The sequence below is a fragment of the Silene latifolia genome, chromosome 2 (genome assembly GCF_048544455.1).
Source record: "Silene latifolia isolate original U9 population chromosome 2, ASM4854445v1, whole genome shotgun sequence".
Taxonomy (NCBI): domain Eukaryota; kingdom Viridiplantae; phylum Streptophyta; class Magnoliopsida; order Caryophyllales; family Caryophyllaceae; genus Silene; species Silene latifolia.
In genome coordinates this window covers 174,712,272-174,730,535 of record NC_133527.1, presented here as the reverse complement: position 1 = coordinate 174,730,535, position 18,264 = coordinate 174,712,272, and the positions used below count along the sequence as shown (strand labels likewise).

The following is an 18,264-nucleotide window of genomic DNA, read 5'->3' as shown; positions in this document are numbered from 1 at the left end:
GGAGATAAAACATAAGGCGTACCCATTTAAGAAGCACTTTGTAGCCGAAGAAGGAGTAGGCCAGGAAATCGCCCTTGATGAATTGCTACAAAATCATTGAGTAATAAAATAAAATAACTTCAAACGCCAAACCTAATTCACAAACAAAAAGATAATTATTTTCGAATCTCTAAAACTGCTAATATAGGTTTTGAGAAAAATGATAGAATCAATACTTATGAGTATGATTATGTTAGGCAGAAGCAGATGTTTAAAATGATGAATTTATAATTAGAAATTCAGTTACTATGTTTTACGCAAGTAAAAACGCGAGTTTGGGGAAGATGATAGAGGATGAAAATGACGGCTGGGTAGATGAATTAAGAGTAGTGCTTTAGGGTACATCATGGGATAGGCGGGAAACTGTGAAATAATAGACTGACACGTGTAATAGTCTACGTGGGATGGTTTTTGTTTTATAAGTTTATATATATAGATATAGATATAGATAGATAGATAGATAGATAGATAGATAGATAGATAGATAGATAGATAGATAGATAGATAGATAGATAGATAGATAGATATTCGATTACATCTTTAAACATCTAATCATAAAATAACGAAGTACGAACTATATTTGTAACCTTTGTAGTTTTGGCGCAAAATCTAAAAGTTGAAATTTACTCATCAGTTATTTCATTATTTTATTAGGGTGTTACTCAAATTCAGTAACACCCGGTGTCGCTCTAGCACGATCCATCAATTTAAACTCCGATCAGAAGGTTTATATATGGACATGTTAGAGGAGATTGTGACATACTGGTCGTGTTTTTTCCGGCTTAATTCAGGTCATCTGCTTCAATTCAGCTTAACTCCCATTAGTATACATATATTTTATTAAATTTAAAAATGTGTCTAATGTCCTACATTTCTCAGAATATCGTACCATGTGCCCTTATCAGTGTCCGCATCTGTTATGTCGGTGCACCTAAATATTTATTCTTATATCCGGATGCAATACAAGAATAATTATTTTATTTTATTTTTATGTTTTTCATCCTTTAATTGTGTGCATTGTACAACATAAACAAAGTAGCTACATCAATGATCCAAGATTATACGAAGTACCAAGTTATTAACAAATGTAGGAGGTACTTACATAATAAATATATCCGTCTAAAGTAAGAGACGAATCAAATATATACTTAAAGTGGTTATATTTTTGGACCCTATCATGGAACTTGTTGCTTATCTTATGCTTAAATTGGATAAATATTTTGTCTGTCTATACCTATAAACGAATATCTCCCGTATATAATGAGAATTTGCGCCACAAAACATACCTAATACTAAATCAAAAATATTAAAATCAAGTTTTTCAAATTTGTATTTTCGATCTAACATCCTCATCTTTTATTGTACCCGATCTAAATCCACCGCCCAACCCATTTTAATGGATTACCCGTTATTTTTACCGCCTTTTGGTTTATGAATTTGACCGCCTCTCCCTGTTGTGACCGAACTTCTCGGTTGAGGTCTCTTTACTCTCGCGTGTTTCACCTCCAATAATTCCTCAATGTGCTCTTTCCCCTGCACATATTTTTATTGTAACCAAGTTAGTACAAATACAATATTGTATACAGAGTATACACTTGCTAAAAAGTTACTTGTTTAGGGGCGGTCTTGAGTTACACGGGACCCTAGGCAAAATGATAGATTTGACCCCTTCAAAAACACATTATTATGATAAAAAAGTTAAAACACATGATATACTATTACATATCCGTTGTTTATACAAGATAGATTTTAATCATAAAGAAACGGGTTCTATTAGCATTCCGAGATGCAAAAACATTGATGATAATATCAATTTCAATGTTTTTCAAAAGTTTATTCTCGATTGACAAAATAGAAAGATTGAAATTTGAAGACGTCAGTGCCCCTTTCTGAATTAGAAGATGAGTTTCTGCGTTTAGAACTTGGAGAAAGAGAATTAGACTGTTATAAAGGGAAAGCCTAGAAGAGAAGACGAGTCGTTCTTTGATACGAATACGACTATAATTTATTAGAGTTTTGATTTTGTTTTGATATAAGTTGATATTTTAGGATGAATTTTACCATAATGATATATCTAAGTCAAATTTAACATTCTTTTAAAAAAAAGTTATTTATATAAAATATTAGGTTATTAAAACGAAATATTATTTTATATGTTTTTTTAAGTGATTTTATTGGGCATATTAGTATTGAGCTAGTCTTATGTTAAAAATGGTTTTACATAATAATTTGTGTTGATACTCCTATACCTATGTGCAAGTGCTATTTCACTTGAAAATTCTTTTGTAAATGTCACATAAGGAAGGCTCATTTGATAGGAATTATTACCTTAATTTTCTTTAGATAAATTTGAACATGTTGAGAAAAATATAGATTTATAAGAGTTAAGACCAAATACATTATTAAAAACCTTGAAATCAATCGTAAAATAAATTCTTTTTAATATGTGGTAATATTTCTAGGCAAAAGGATAATGATATCAATACTAAAGTAATAAACAAATATTTATATCGATATTAAGGGTCTTCAATTTATTTACTAACAAACTAAGATATATGAATTTCTTAAAAAAAAAAAAAAAAAAAATTACAACAAATTAACGAAGATATAATTTTTTCCACAATTCCTAGTAATTATAAATACTTTGTGAGTGTGAATATTTAATTTTTGTACCCCTAAAACATACCTTTGTAGCATGTGCATTAGGCTTAGCACCGATTTTTGTTATGTCAACTATGGTATGACATCTCACAACTAAGATACACACATATAAAACAGATAAAATTAAAGGGAGAATAGACCTCGACATTTTGTCGGAATATTTTTTTTTGTTATTGTATGGGTTTAACCCTTATTATTGTTGTCTTATTCAATAATGATGGCATTTGCTATTGTGCTTGGACATATATAAAGTGTCCGCTAAAATAATACAACCACACAGTGCCTTTGCTAATTTAAGTTATGATCCTTACATTTGATTACGTATGTGGTTAAAGTAATACATCATTTACTTCTCACTTCTATATTTGCCAAATATAGATTTTCAAGCAAACTTAACATATTTTAAGTGAGTTTGTAGTGTAACCACAGTCAATGCCCATGATTTTAAATTTAACATTTACAACCCTTACATAAAATTAAGCAATAATAATAATAATAATGAAGAACTCAACATCATGAAAAATTAGAAGTACCATTTTTTTCAATTCATTTAGATCACTTAACTAATCAAGGAATATGGTTTCGATTCCAAAATGATAAAGCATTATAATTATATTTACCTGGGATTACTGCCTATGGCTCATATAATTATAACAACTTAAAGATAAAATTGTACGAGTAGAAATTTGTATTAGAACTTTTTCAGCTATAACAAATTAAGCTGAGTTTAATTTAATTTTTATCTTATGTATTATCCTTATGTTAAAAATAACCTAAAAGTAGTCCATTTGATATTCTTGAATTTATCATTAAGTCATTTCTCGTTTCTTCATTATCCATCAAATCGTTCCTATATGATTTATCTCCACTCAATTTACATTTATCCAAATGTACTTCACAAATCACCAATTTGCAAATTATGTTCATTGCAAAATTTCTCCCAACCATCATTCATATGCATCTTCCATTTCTCACATGATTGACACATCGACTTACCAATGACCATGTTTTTTGGGCTTCTTAACATGGCATACTTTTCGGCACCTCATAGATGACTTAGAAAAGCCTTTGGAATCAACTACATATATGCAATGGTCAAGTATATATTTTACGCTAAACTTTTATATTTCGATTATTTATTTACTTTTCTATATTCTTAATAAATGGTTTTTTAACTAAAGCTAAACAGATATTGGGACAGAGTAATAAAACATAATTAATTTCATAGTATGTTTTATTTTTAATTTAAAACTTTCATAACACATACATACAAACCTTTTACATGTGTCATACCTAATTCAATAAAACTTTTTAACCATCAATTTGTACCCCTAATTATCCCAACTATATTCAATCCTTACACATGTGTCATACCTAAATATATATAAAGCTTCTTACTACTATTAATAGAATAAACGTAACCTTGCAGCTTATACTGTTGCCTTCAAAATAGGCAACTACTAAGTACTATCAATCTCCATTAGTCATGGCTAAGCAAACTATAATAATACTTCAGAGTAAAAGTGAAAGTCTTAAACAAAAATATGTGTTTTATTTTAATTCGTCAAAATTTTAATTAAGTGTTTCACTATTATACACGAATGGATGTCAAATTTTAGATTGGATAGGAATACAGATAGTCAAGGATCAACCAACATAGTGGTATCTAATGCCAAAACAAAATACGGAACTTACAAAATCAATGGTTTAAAAAAATAAGGAACTTACAAAATCAATGGTTAGTCACTTACAACTGCAAAGTACATGCCAAACACTACTACAAATCCCTTGCATTAATGACGCTTCACTATTGACGCTTTAATAGAGTGTCGACCACATAATCCACTTCCCGTCATTGTTACGTGTACCTAGCTAATATTAGTTTGAGCGCAATTATTAAAAATTGAAAATTCACGAAAGTTTCACCGCGTCTTGGCTATTCTGCTCAAAACAATCCCCCGTTCACCTTCTTCTCCCCCCTTTCTATTTTCCATTGAACAAAACTCTTAAAATTACTGCAAAAATCTCTTAACATTCAGCAATAATAATAAAAAATTTCTCAACAATAATCGATTACTCGCAATAATCGATTCAAATAAACAAAATCCCTAATACTATCTTCTGCGTTAATTGTTCAATTAGTAGTAATAATCGATTCATTTTGGATTCATTCGATCACCCAGTGACAAATTCAGACCAATGTTTGTTTTTAATAATATCTGCTGCGTTTATTTTCTAATTGATTTATTGCTGCTATAGATTTCTTTGTTTTATAATTATAAGCCTAAATCTAGTGTTTTTGTTCATTATTGTACTCCGTATCTGATAACTTGAATATAGGTGAGCCGTCGATTAGTCAATATGGGAGAATTTCGGCACCAAATCTGGGTTTTTGAGGATGTATTGATTCAGTTGCGTCTCTTTACCAAATCTGGGTAAAGTAAGTACATTCTCTTACCTTCTGATTAATTTTTTGATTTATAGGGTTTCGCTTTTTATTTTTGAGAGCGGCTTCTTTTTCTGATGTAGATTTGAAATTTATTATGGGCACCCTTCATCTACTGACCGATTTAAGTATAGGAATGTATACAAATCTTGTTAACAACTCTGATGGGGCATATTCAGCACCCGCTGACCAAGTCAACACACTGAGCAAGGTCAAAGATATCCACAGCAAGTCAACGACTTAGACAGCCTAACCGACGCAGCCTGTCGGCCTGTCTCTTGTACCTCGGCTAGGACAACTAGCCAGCCTGGGCACATATCCGCGAACTCATATCCAAGACCCCTCGGCGGCGAGCCAACAGGGCCCGCCGGCCTGCCATGGGTCCCTCGGCCGAGGGTAGATTAGTCTTTCCACCTGCTAGCCATTTGGCCACTTGGCCACTACATGACAAAAGGTGAAAGTCTATAAATACTCCTCAACCCTCATTGAGGAAAGGATCCGAAAAATAACCTAAACACCTCATAATCTGGTAATATCTTCCTTATCTCTCTACAATACATACTTCGCCAAGTAACACATAACTTAATCCTTTTAAGTTTACTGACTTGAGCGTCGGAGTGAGTTCGCTCGTTACAAAGCCGAGCCCTCAGTTTGTTCATTGTTTCAGGAGACCGAAAGGAGGATTCAATCAAAGACGTCATTCTACAAGCACGGGTGGTAACAACTAACTGCTCTGGAATTACACCCGGAACAATTGGCGCCGTCTGTGGGGAAAGATACTAGAAGCTAGTCACATTCATTCCCAAACAAAAAGAAATACAAAACAAAAACCCACCAAAAAAGCTAAGAAGTCGTGACCGACGAAACCGAATTCTGCCAAGATGATACCGTCCACAATTCTGGAGTTGTGCATGTAGGGTAATATCCGTATAAGACCCTTTAAATTTAAGGATTATAACGTAAATTTACATGTGAATTATAGTCATAAAACAAAATACAAGAGAAACGATAAAAGGTAAAGAATCAACCTCGGGTCCTTTGATGCGCGGCGTAAAGAACAGAAATCAACAGAGATTTCCTCCTAATTGTTGCACCCAAGACCGTCTGAGACTATGCCCTTGTGCTAGAAATGCTTTCTAATTGACTTGCAATATTGAGAAAGCTATTGTAAGGTTTTACCGATGTGAGATCTAGGTTTTAGAGAGAGATGATCTCCAAAACCCTAGTTTTCTGTAAAATGAAAATCCTTAGGTCAAAAGGAGAGGGAGCCTCTCCTTTTGTTGCCTCGGTCCGCGGGTCATGAGAGGAGGGAGTGGGCTTTCCACTTTCTCCTCATTTAACTCGTGATCCGACTGATCCGACCCGTCTCGCTAAAATGTATATGACGCGGTTTATATTATAAATCGTCATCGGTTATCGGTTATTAAAACATCAACTAATAACACGGGTTAGTTGAATTATTAATACATGTCCGACAAAGACGATATTGTATAATTTATTCAATATACATTAATTAAATATAACCGTTTATATTTAATTTGCGAATTAACCGTTTAATTCGCCTTAGCCCATTTTATTTAATCCGTATTAAATATAATATCTCAACATCACATTTTGACTAATTACTAGTCAAATAACTCGGACTAACTGGTTAGTCAATTTTGGCATCTACATGACAGTATTTTCATACTATCACATCTCTCAAACGTATCCTATAGGTGTGACTTTTAGGGACCAGTTGATCACCGCCATCTGTATGACAATAACGTCAAACTTATCTAGCAAGCCAACCGTTATTGATAAACGTGGATCAACTGATAATAATACCAAAAGTATGCCCTTTGATCCTTTTAGAGATTTATAAGTCCTTGCACTAACTGTTAAGGACACCAACCCCAACAAGCTCCCACTTGTCCGTACAAGTGTATGTGCAATGACGTTATCCGCACTAACTGGAGGACACAATCTCCAACAAACTCCCACTTGTCCGTACAAGTGTATGTGCGATAACCGATTCTCATATTCATTTAAAATTTCTCCCACTCAATGTAAAACAATTTGCAGATCCGGATCCGCAAAGGTCGTATTTCACAATCGATCTGTATCAAGAGTGGTTTCCCCGACTAGAGAGTAACTTAACTGATAAAACGAATCCGTATCCGAGCATGGCCATGCATTTCGATTCTGACTCCTCGAGTGGCGCCGAGAAATATCGAGTACCCGATAAAGGCTGAATATTTCCTTCAACTCGACTCCTTCCGATCTAAGCACAAAGATGAAATGACCCGAAAAAATCTACTTGGCCCCCTTTTACGGATGACCGTGAGAAAGAAACCAAAGTCACCCAAAATCTGCTGTAGTCTCAAGAGACAGTCGATAGTCAAAAGAATCGACTCTTAGGATCACCATGGAGGTCCTATCCACAACCGGGCAGCGAATGTTATAAAACATTTAGGACTCCACGTCGATGTCACAATGGTGTCCTACGAGATATCCGTATAACTCGCCTCTGTGATTGGTCAGTCAACCGGTTGACTTATGGCTCGTTGAACCCACCATCAACCAACGTCACAAAATAATTGCCAGAGTTATCAGCTCATGTGGGCAATTAAGGACTAAAAATATAATGTTTGTTCAGTTCACTTTGTGGTGTTCAAAATTGTCGTACAATTCCACATGAAAAACAAAATATATATAAATATCAAAACGATGATGTCGTATAGAGTACAAACGAGAATGAATCTAATCCATAAAAGGTACTACAACTCAGGAACACGTTTGATTCCCATGGAATTAACGTGCCCTTCATGCTTATCTTGTCGTAATGGTTTAGTGAGAGGATCTGCTATGTTATCATCAGTAGCAATCTTTTCTATCACTACTTCCTTTTGCTCCACGTAATCTCGGATTAGATGAGCTTTCCGTTGTACATGTCTAGACTTGTTGCTAGATTTTGGCTCCTTAGCTTGGAAGATGGCACCACTATTGTCGCAATAGATGGTGATCGGGTCATTCGAACTAGGCACTACAGATAGTCCATGTAAGAATTGACGCATCCATATCGCTTCCTTTGTAGCTTCAGACGCGGCATAGTACTCGGACTCGATCGTAGAATCTGCTAACAGTTTGTTTGGAACTCTTCCAGTGATCGCAGCGCCATTAAGAGTAAAAACGAATCCAGACTGAGATTTCGAGTCATCTCGATCCGTTTGGAAGCTAGCATCTGCGTAACCGGTTGCGCATAGCTTTTGTTCGCCTCCATAAGTCAATGCCCAATCTTTAGTCCTCCGTAGGTACTTAAGAATGTTCTTGACAGCCATCCAATGTGATTCACCTGGATGCTGTTGGAATCGACTTGTCATACTCAATGCATATGCCACGTCCGGACGTGTGCATATCATGGCATACATGATTGATCCTATAGCCGAGGCATAAGGAATCCGTGTCATGCGCTCTTTCTCTTCCGGTGTCTCTGGTGCTTGAGACTTGCTCAAATGCACCCCTGGAGCCATAGGAAGAAACCCCTTCTTGGAGTTAGTCATGCTGAATCTCTCTAGGACTTTGTCTATGTAAGACTCCTGACTGAGAGATAACATCCGACGTGATCTATCTCGATAGATACGGATGCCCAAAATTCTTTGTGCCTCACCCAGATCTTTCATCTGGAAATGGTTTTTCAACCATACTTTCACCGAAGTTAAGAGAGGTATGTCATTCCCAATCAGGAGTATGTCGTCAACATACAATATTAGGAAGACAATCTTGCTCCCACTCGACTTGATATAAAGACATGGTTCCTCGACTGATCGAATGAATCCATTTTCTTTTATCACTTGGTCGAAGCGATGATTCCAACTCCTTGATGCTTGCTTAAGTCCATAAATGGAACGCTTAAGCTTGCACACTTTCTTAGGATGTTCTGGATCGATGAAACCTTCGGGTTGTACCATGTACAACTCTTCCTCCAAAAAGCCGTTTAAGAAGGCGGTTTTCACGTCCATTTGCCAAATTTCATAGTCATGAAAAGCGGCAATCGCTAAGATAATCCGAATGGAACGCAGCATGACTACGGGTGCAAAAATCTCATCGTAGTGCAAACCTGCCACTTAGGTGAAACCTTTAGCAACTAGTCGTGCTTTGTAGATATCTTGCTGACCTTCCACAAAATGCTTTATCTTGTAAAGCCATTTGCATTGAAGGGGACGAATCTTAGCAGGTAAGTCAACAAGATCCCACACGTTGTTCTCGTACATGGAGTCCATCTCGGATTGCATGGCCTCAAGCCATAGCTTTGAGTCAGAACTAGTCATGGCACCTTTATAGGTTGCGGGTTCACTACTCGTTAAGAGTAGAACGTCATCTATGTCATGTTCCTCGACCATACCAATGTATCTGTCCGGAGGAATAGAGACTCTTCCCGACCTCCTAGGTTCCTCAGGAATATTCACCGCAGCCGGGATTGAAGGAACTGGTTCCTCCAATGGTTGCTCGGTACTTGGTTCTGGAATCTCCGACAGTTCGAAGGTTCTATCACTCTTTGCATTCTCGAGAAATTCCTTCTCTAAGAATGTCGCACTTGCCGCAACAAAAACACGTTGTTCGGTTGGCGAATAAAAGTAATGACCAAGCGTTCCTTTAGGATAACCTATAAAGTATGTCTTGACTGATCGCGGGCCGAGCTTATCCTCGTGTCTCCACTTGACATAAGCCTCGCAGCCCCAAACCCGTATAAAGGACAAGTTAGGGACCGTTCCCTTCCATAGTTCATATGGAGTCTTGTCAACAGACTTTAGACGGACTTGGTTAAGTATTAGAGCGGTGACATAAGAGCATAACCCCATAATGAATCAGGTAATACCGTGTGACTCATCATGGATCGAACCATATCAAGTAGAGTTCGATTTCTCCGTTCGGACACACCATTCAACTGAGGTGTTCCAGGTGGAGTTAACTGTAAGGCAATCCCACAGTCTTTAAGGTGTTGATCAAACTCGTGAGAAAGATACTCGCCACCACGATCCGAACGCAGTGTTTTTAACCTTTCTACCCGGAGGTTACGTACCCTGTTCGGTATTCTTTGAATTTCTCAAAGGATTCACTTTTGTGCTTCATTAAGTAGACATAGCCATATCTACTTAAATCGTCCGTGAAAGTGATGAAATACCTATAGCCTTCTCGTGCGGTGATTGACATAGGTCCACATACATCCGTGTGTATGAGTCCTAATAGGTCAGCAGCGCGCATTCCAACACCTTTGAAGGAAATCCGAGTCATCTTACCGATGAGACATGATTCACACGTGCCAAATGATTGAAAATCAAAGGCCGAGATAGCTCCATTTTTGATGAACTGTTTTACGCGTTTCTCATTAATGTGTCCCATACGGCAGTGCCATAGATACGTTTGATCTTTGTCACCAACCTTTAACTTTTTATTCATTACGTGTAATATTTCGCTGGTCTGATCTAAAACATAAATTCCATTCATGGAGACTGCCTTGCCATAAATCATATTGTGTAATGAGAAAATGCAAGAATTATTCTCTATTACAAATGAAAAACCAAGTTTGTCAAGTGCAGAAACTGAAATAATGTTTTTCGAAAGACTAGGTACATAATAGCAGTCATATAATGACAACTCAAATCCGCTAGGAAGCTGGATCACATATGTCCCCTTCGAGACGGCAGCCACTCGTGCTCCATTCCCGACACGCAGGTCCACCTCACCATTTACGAGGGGTTCGATGTTTCGGAGCCCCTGCACATGATTACACAGATGAGAACCACAACCAGTATCTAGTACCCAAGTTCCGTAACTTGCGTGGTTAATCTCAATCATATGAATAAAAGTAGAAGAGGAAGAAAACATACCAACAGGTTTAACACGACCTGCCTTTATGTCCTCATGGTATACGGGACATGTACGCCTCCAATGCCCAGTCATGTGGCAATGGTGACACTCCATGTTACCATCCTTGCTCTTTGTCGCGCCTGATGAGTTGCTCGACTCACCAGGACCACTCTTACCTGAACCCGACTTCTTAAACTTCGCCTTACCTACTGTTAGGTCTGCTTTAGCTTTGCCCTTACCCTTGCCTTTGTTTGACACAACGAGAACATCCTGTTTCATGCTCCCACTGAACTTCATGTCCTTCTCGGTCTGTACGAGAAGGGAGTGCAGTTCATGGGGAGTTTTCTTCAAATCATTCATATAGTAATTCGCTCTAAAGAGCGCAAAACCATCGTGGAGTGAATGAAGCATGCGGTCGATCACAATGTTCTCGCTGATCTTACAATTAAAGGTCTCCAGCTTCTCGACATTCTCAATCATGCTGAGAATGTGTGGGCTAACTGGTTGGCCCTTCTGGAGTCTCGCATCAAAGAAGCAAGTGGTATGCTCATAGGTCACGATTCTCGGTGCTTTGGAGAATTCCTTGGTGAGCGTGGTGAAAATCTTGTTCGCACCATGGGCTATGAAGCGTTTCTGCAAATTGGGTTCCATTGCAAAAATGAGTACGTTTTTAATCGCACCCGCTTCCATACAGAAATCATTAAACTTGGTGATTTCAGCAGCTCTAGCCGTGGGACCTGGGTTTGCCGGGATGGGCTCTAAAAGATATTTGAGCTTCCCGTCAGCAGCGGCAGCATTCCGTAATGCCGCCTCCCAGTCCGCGAAGTTTGATCCATCATTCTTCAGTCGAGTAGACTGATTCATCTGATTCATGAAGATCCGAAGCCAGGACTCACGGTCCAATGTGGCACTTGGCATTGGGTTATCAGTAGAACCAGCCATTTGTTTTTAGCAGTTTAAAAGTTCGTGTTCTACACTGAAAAAGAAAGAAAAACAAAAACGAAATAAGCAACTCATCGAGGTGATTTAAGTCTATTTAATTTAAATTAACGTGTAGACTCAAAGCACTTGCATAATTGATCTCCCTCAAGAACAATACAAGTGATCCCAAGACTCAACTTCTGTAAGTTGATAAGCCAACTGTTTAGCTAATTCTTCCGTAAGAACTCTTGGTCGATAGATTTCCGTAAATCCTATCTATAGTCCACCATGATCACAGGATCGTACGAGTGACCATAGTGTTGAGATAAAATAGGTCAATCGGTTCTAACTTACCCGACGTAGAAGGGGTCATATTATGCCTACCGACGAAGAAGGGACTCATTGGAGTTTGACCTATAAAGACCGTTCTCAATTTTGGTTTATACGAGGAAGATCCCATCAACTTAATTACAATTCATATTAAGTGAACGAATAACTAGCGACTGCGTGAATGAATTAATTTAGGTGATGGCTTAGCATAGATCGTGTGACATGAGAATGTCAAAGAAAACTAACTCGTGACCTCTATATGTGTCAGTTTTCATGCAATAAATAGGTGGTTTGGTTTTTAGGCGGAATATGATGCATATTATCGTTACGAAAAGATAAAAAAGTGAATGCAATACGTAAATAAAATTCCTAGTGTGGCCTATCCTAATAAAAAGAACATAAAACAACTTTGGAATCCACCGTTGGACCCGAGAAGCTTGTCTTGATGTTCCATCTTGATCCATGTAGCGGGAGTGAGTATCCGGTCTCCATCTTTGGTCTTCTCAAAAATTACAATTAAAATTACAAAATATAAACCTATTTACATTCTAATTAAAAACTGTAATTACAAGTGAAAAATCCAAAACGGAGATACGAGATCTCAAAATACAACCAAGACCGTGTTCCATCATTACGGTAACACGTTCTACTAAGGCCACACTAAGTTACAACCGTTTGTAAAATAAATAAATACGTAATAAAAGGCATTCACGGCATTCAAAACAACGATAAAAGAAAATGCATCAACTAAAACAAATTCATTCGTGACATAATTCCGTAATTATGTTAAAATTATCCAAACCACCTTTTAATGATTAAAATTCATGTGATAAAACCGCTTCTATCAACTTAATTTTAATCTAATACAATCCGTTACTTTAAATACGCTTTAAAATAACTTAATGGTACGTGTGTGAACCGTTTCACAATCATAGCGAGTGTACAATATCCGTATAAAGTACATATTAAGGCCAAAAGAAAATTTAAAGCAAAAAGAATAAATTTTCAAAGCTGCCAGAACAAAAATCCCTCGATCCAGGGACAATAGTGCTCGATCGAGGAACTAAAGGGCTCGATCGACTGAACTGCTAGTCGATCGAGAGGTATGCTAATCAGGAAGTACTCGATCGATGAATCGGTGGTCGATCGAGGACTTTTATCAAGAAAAAACCGCTCGATCGAAATACGAGGACTTCTCGATCGAGCAGTGGGGTTTAAAAAAAGGTCGATCGAGTACAGCACGGATTCGATCGAGTAAAAACAAGACAGAAAAACCTCTCGATCGATTAAAAACTTGGTCGATCGAGAACAAAAGTTTCTGGAAAACTTAAAACCCTCGTGAAACAGTTTTGTCGAAACAAAACAAATTCAATTTTGATCAAAAACGCATAAAATCAATTTTATAATTTGACAAAACTTGACATATCATTATAATCTCCGTATAAAATAACAATATGTAAAAGAACAAAACGAAAAAGGTGAAACAACCGTGTAAACATGTCACGGTTTCAAAAAAATTTCTGCCGTGTATACAAGGCACGGTTTTTGAGACAAATACAATCGTTTCAAAATCGTTTTATGAAAAATCACAAAGAAAATTTACGTGGCCTCGCTCTGATACCACTTGTAGGGTAATATCCGTATAAGACCCTTTAAATTTAAGTTTTATAACGTAAATTTACATGTGAATTATAGTCATAAAACAAAATACAAGAGAAACGATAAAAGGTAAAGAATCAACCCCGGGTCCTTTGATGCGCGGCGTAAAGAACAAAAATCAACAGAGATTTCCTCCTAATTGTTGCACCCAAGACCGTCTGAGACTATGCCCTTGTGCTAGAAATGCTTTCTAATTGACTTGCAATATTGAGAAAGCTATTGTAAGGTTTTACCGATGTGAGATCTAGGTTTTAGAGAGAGATGATCTCCAAAACCCTAGTTTTCTGTAAAATGAAAATCCTTAGGTCAAAAGGAGAGGGAGCCTCTCCTTTTGTTGCCTCGGTCCGCGGGTCATGAGAGGAGGGAGTGGGCTTTCCACTTTCTCCTCATTTAACTCGTGATCCGACTGATCCGACCCGTCTCGCTAAAATGTATATGACGCGGTTTATATTATAAATCGTCATCAGTTATCGGTTATTAAAACATCAACTAATAACACGGGTTAGTTGAATTATTAATACATGTCCGACAAAGACGATATTGTATAATTTATTCAATATACATTAATTAAATATAACCGTTTATATTTAATTTGCGAATTAACCGTTTAATTCGCCTTAGCCCATTTTATTTAATCCGTATTAAATATAATATCTCAACATCACATTTTGACTAATTACTAGTCAAATAACTCGGACTAACTGGTTAGTCAATTTTGGCATCTACATGACAGTATTTTCATACTATCACATCTCTCAAACGTATCCTATAGGTGTGACTTTTAGGGACCAGTTGATCACCGCCATCTGTATGACAATAACGTCAAACTTATCTAGCAAGCCAACCGTTATTGATAAACGTGGATCAACTGATAATAGTACCAAAAGTATGCCCTTTGATCCTTTTAGAGATTTATAAGTCCTTGCACTAACTGTTAAGGACACCAACCCCAACAGTGCAACCCCCCACCGGCCGAGTAACTCAACCGGAGTACGGGATGCCAATAATACCAGATACGCCGCTGCCCGCCGACCAAGTCACCATCATGGGACATGTGGTTGACGCAGCTAAACTGAAACTACTCCTAGACCTAATAGGTAGCACGCCGGCTCACACTGTCACTCCGACAAGAGCGGCGGCGCCCGTCCAGGAGACCAGGGCCTAGAATGTGACTCCGAGAGACTTGAACGGAGCACTGGAAGAAGCTGGCCCTGTCAAGACGCCGGGGGAGCCCAGAGTGCTAGTGGTAGACCTGAGTCCTTCCCGCACTCGCGGGAGGACGGCGTCGCCGCAGCACCGACGAGGCATGCCCCAGAGGAGTGAAAGAAGTCCGACTCACCAGAGTCGAAGAAGGAGTCCGACTCACCAGAGTCGGAGAAGAAGCCCGACTCACCAGAGTCGGAGAAGAAGCCCTTCCCGCCACGGGGAGAGGAGCCGGACTAAGGATGTGTGGAGCCGATCGCCGCGTGTCATTCGACACGTGGTCAGACAGCCCCTCGATGCCTATGTCCTAGAGGTCCCGGTGCCGACTAAGCTAAAGTTGCCACCCATATCATACAAAGGAGAAGGCGACCCAACCGACCACGCCGAGGCTTTCGAGTCTTACATGTCGGTATGGGAGCAAACCGATGAGGTTTGGTGCCGAGTCTTCCCAACGACTCTGCATGGGATGGCACAAAATTGGTACAAGGGGCTACCCGATGGGTCGGTATACTGTTATGCCGACCTAAGGGACACATTTTTGGCCCAGTATTCTTGCAACAAGAGGAGGGCCGTCGAGACATCGGACCTCCTGACCATCAGACGGGAGGGAGGCGAGTCTCTCCGGAGTTATGTGAAGAGGTTCGACGCCAAGGTTCAGCAGATTCGTGAGCTGAACAGCGAACTGGCGGCCTTCGCACTGATGAAAGACCTCCCGAGAGGAGACTTAAAAAATGAGCTCATCAAGTGCGGCGGCCTGAACCTAGACTCCGCCAGGAAGATGGCCGACCAGGCCATAAAGGTGGAGGACTACCACAAAACCTGGGTAGGCCCCAGCGAGGCCGGGCACTCAGAGAGAAAGAGCCGCCGGGAGGACAACCCGGATGAAGGACGCCGTGACAATAATAGGTCACGGTCTGACAAATCTGCCAGGAAACAGAACTCGGCGGGCGCCGGGGGGAGTTCAGGACCGTACTACCAAAAGCGGTACAATGATCACACTCCCCTGGTCGTATCTGCCGCCGAGGTCTTCGCCCTGAGCAAGAACGAGGGTCAGAAGTGGGAAAGGCCCCCCAAGCCGAGGGGGGACGGTGACACGAGCCAGTACTGTGAGTACCACGGCCACACCGGTCACCTAACTAACAACTGCCGGCATCTGAAGAATGCCATTGAAGAGCTCATCCGGAAGGGGAGCCTCGGCCAATATGTTGCCAAAGGCCAAAAGACTGATGCCGGCGGTTTAAATAAGAAATCCGTCTTTGAACGGATAGGAGTGATCCATGTTGTCATCGGGGGAAACGAGAACGGTGGGTCCGCTCATGGGCACAAACGGCACCTGAACGAGCTGTATCAGGCCATCAACTTTGTGCCCAAAACAGCGATCCCCGCTTCCAACATCCCCGATATGACTATTGGGAAGAAGGACTACGAGGGAGTCATCGCCCCTCACAGGGACCCACTCGTAGTCCACTTGGACATAGCCAACCACCTGGTCAAGAGGTGCCTGATTGACACAGGCGCCTACACGAACATCATGTTCAGAGAGTGCTTTCTCAACCTCGGTTTGAAGGCTGAGGACTTGAGCCCCTGCACCAATCCGTTGTACAGTTTTTCCGGGGCCGGCCTGGTACCCCTGGGGTCAATCAGACTGCCGGTGATGTTCGGCGAGGGGAATGCGGCTAAGAATGTCCTAGCTGAGTTCGTGGTCATTGACGGCTCATCCGCCTACAACATTCTCATAGGCCGAGTTACTCTGAGCGAGGCCGATGCAGTAATGTCCATCCGGGCCCTGACACTGATGTATGTCTCGGACCGGGGGGAAGCGCATAAGCTCGTCTCAAAGGACGAGAAGGACGAGGTGGTCAACGTCCAGATATCCGCCAGAGGGTGCAACATGCAATCCCTCAAAGTGGCAAAGAAGTCCGAGAAGGGGAAGAGCCCATCCTTACAATAGGAGGGCGGCCACATGGATGCAACTGTCGGCATGGTCGAGGGAGACGAGACTGAAGAGGTGGAAATTGACCCAGGGCGCACCGTAACTATCGGTGTCAACCTAGAGCCAAAATTCAGGGCCGCTCTCCTAGACCTGCTGAGGAAGAACAAAGACGTCTTCGCCTACTCAGCGGCCGAGATGCCAGGTGTGAGCCGGGAGGTAATTGTTCACAAGCTGAACGTACTCCCCACCGCTCGCCCTTTCAAGCAAAGGATGAGGAACTCCTCAGCCGAGAAGGATGAGGCCATCAAAGCCGAGGTAGATAAATTACTAGCGGCGGGCTTTATCATGCCTTGTACTTATCCTGAGTGGTTAGCTAATGTTGTAATGGTGAGGAAGTCATCGGGGGCGTGGAGGATGTGTGTAGATTTTACCAATCTTAATAAAGCGTGCCCCAAAGATTGCTATCCCTTGCCTCGAATAGATAGTTTAATCGACGCGACGGCGGGCTACACTATCTTGAGCTGCTGGACGCCTTCTCGGGTATCATCAGGTATTCATGGCCGAGGAAGACATGCCTAAATGCGCATTCATCACTGCTAACGGCACATACATGTATAAAATGATGCCGTTTGGTTTGACGAACGCCGGCGCAACTTACACAAGACTGGTGGACAAAGTGTTCCAAAATAAAAAAGGGCGAAACATTGAGGCTTACGTCGACGATGCTATTGTAAAAAGCAAGTCTGACAGCGAGCACTTAGCCGATTTACACGAGACATTTTTTTCACTAAGGAAATACAAGATGAAGCTCAACCCAATGAAATGCAACTTCGGTGTCCGGGCAGGTAAGTCCCTCGGCGTACTTGTCAGCGCCAGGGAAATTGATGCCAATCCAGACAAAGTCCAAGAAATCGAAAAGAGGTTATGATGCTGACCGGGAGGATGGCGGCTCTAGCCCGTTTCATCTCTCGGTCAGCCGACAAGAGCACCCCATTCTTCAAAGTGTTGAAGGGGAATAAGGACTTCACTGGGGGGAGGAGCGAGCACGGCTTTCAAGCAACTGAAAGCTCATCTTCAGACTCTCCCAACCCTGTCCAGGCCGATGCTGGGGGAGACGCTATATCTGTACATAGCAGTTACCTCGGCCACGGTCAGTGCCGTGATCATCAGGGAAGAAGACAAACAGCAACACCCAATCTACTTTGTCAGCCATACGTTGTTG

General features: G+C 40.3%; 2 long non-coding RNA genes across 5 annotated transcripts in view; one reads left to right on the top strand and one right to left on the bottom strand.

Moving 5' to 3' along the window:
• Nucleotides 1–1,084: 1,084 nt before the first annotated feature.
• Nucleotides 1,085–2,922, bottom strand: LOC141643418 (uncharacterized). The gene is made up of 2 exons (XR_012543701.1): nt 2,726–2,922; nt 1,085–1,572 (listed from the first exon to the last, which is right to left on the bottom strand). It is a non-coding gene; the product is annotated as an uncharacterized LOC141643418 (long non-coding RNA).
• A 1,641-nt stretch (nt 2,923–4,563) lies between these two features.
• The window catches only part of LOC141643417 (uncharacterized), a 28,389-nt gene continuing 14,688 nt past the window's right edge, over nt 4,564–18,264 (top strand). For 2 of the 4 annotated variants that reach the window (XR_012543699.1, XR_012543700.1), the window contains exons 1-2: nt 4,564–4,901; nt 5,041–5,140. This is a non-coding gene — a long non-coding RNA (uncharacterized LOC141643417). The remainder of the gene's footprint in view (nt 4,902–5,040; nt 5,141–18,264) is intronic. The other 2 variants (XR_012543698.1, XR_012543697.1) reach the window with 1 other exon arrangement.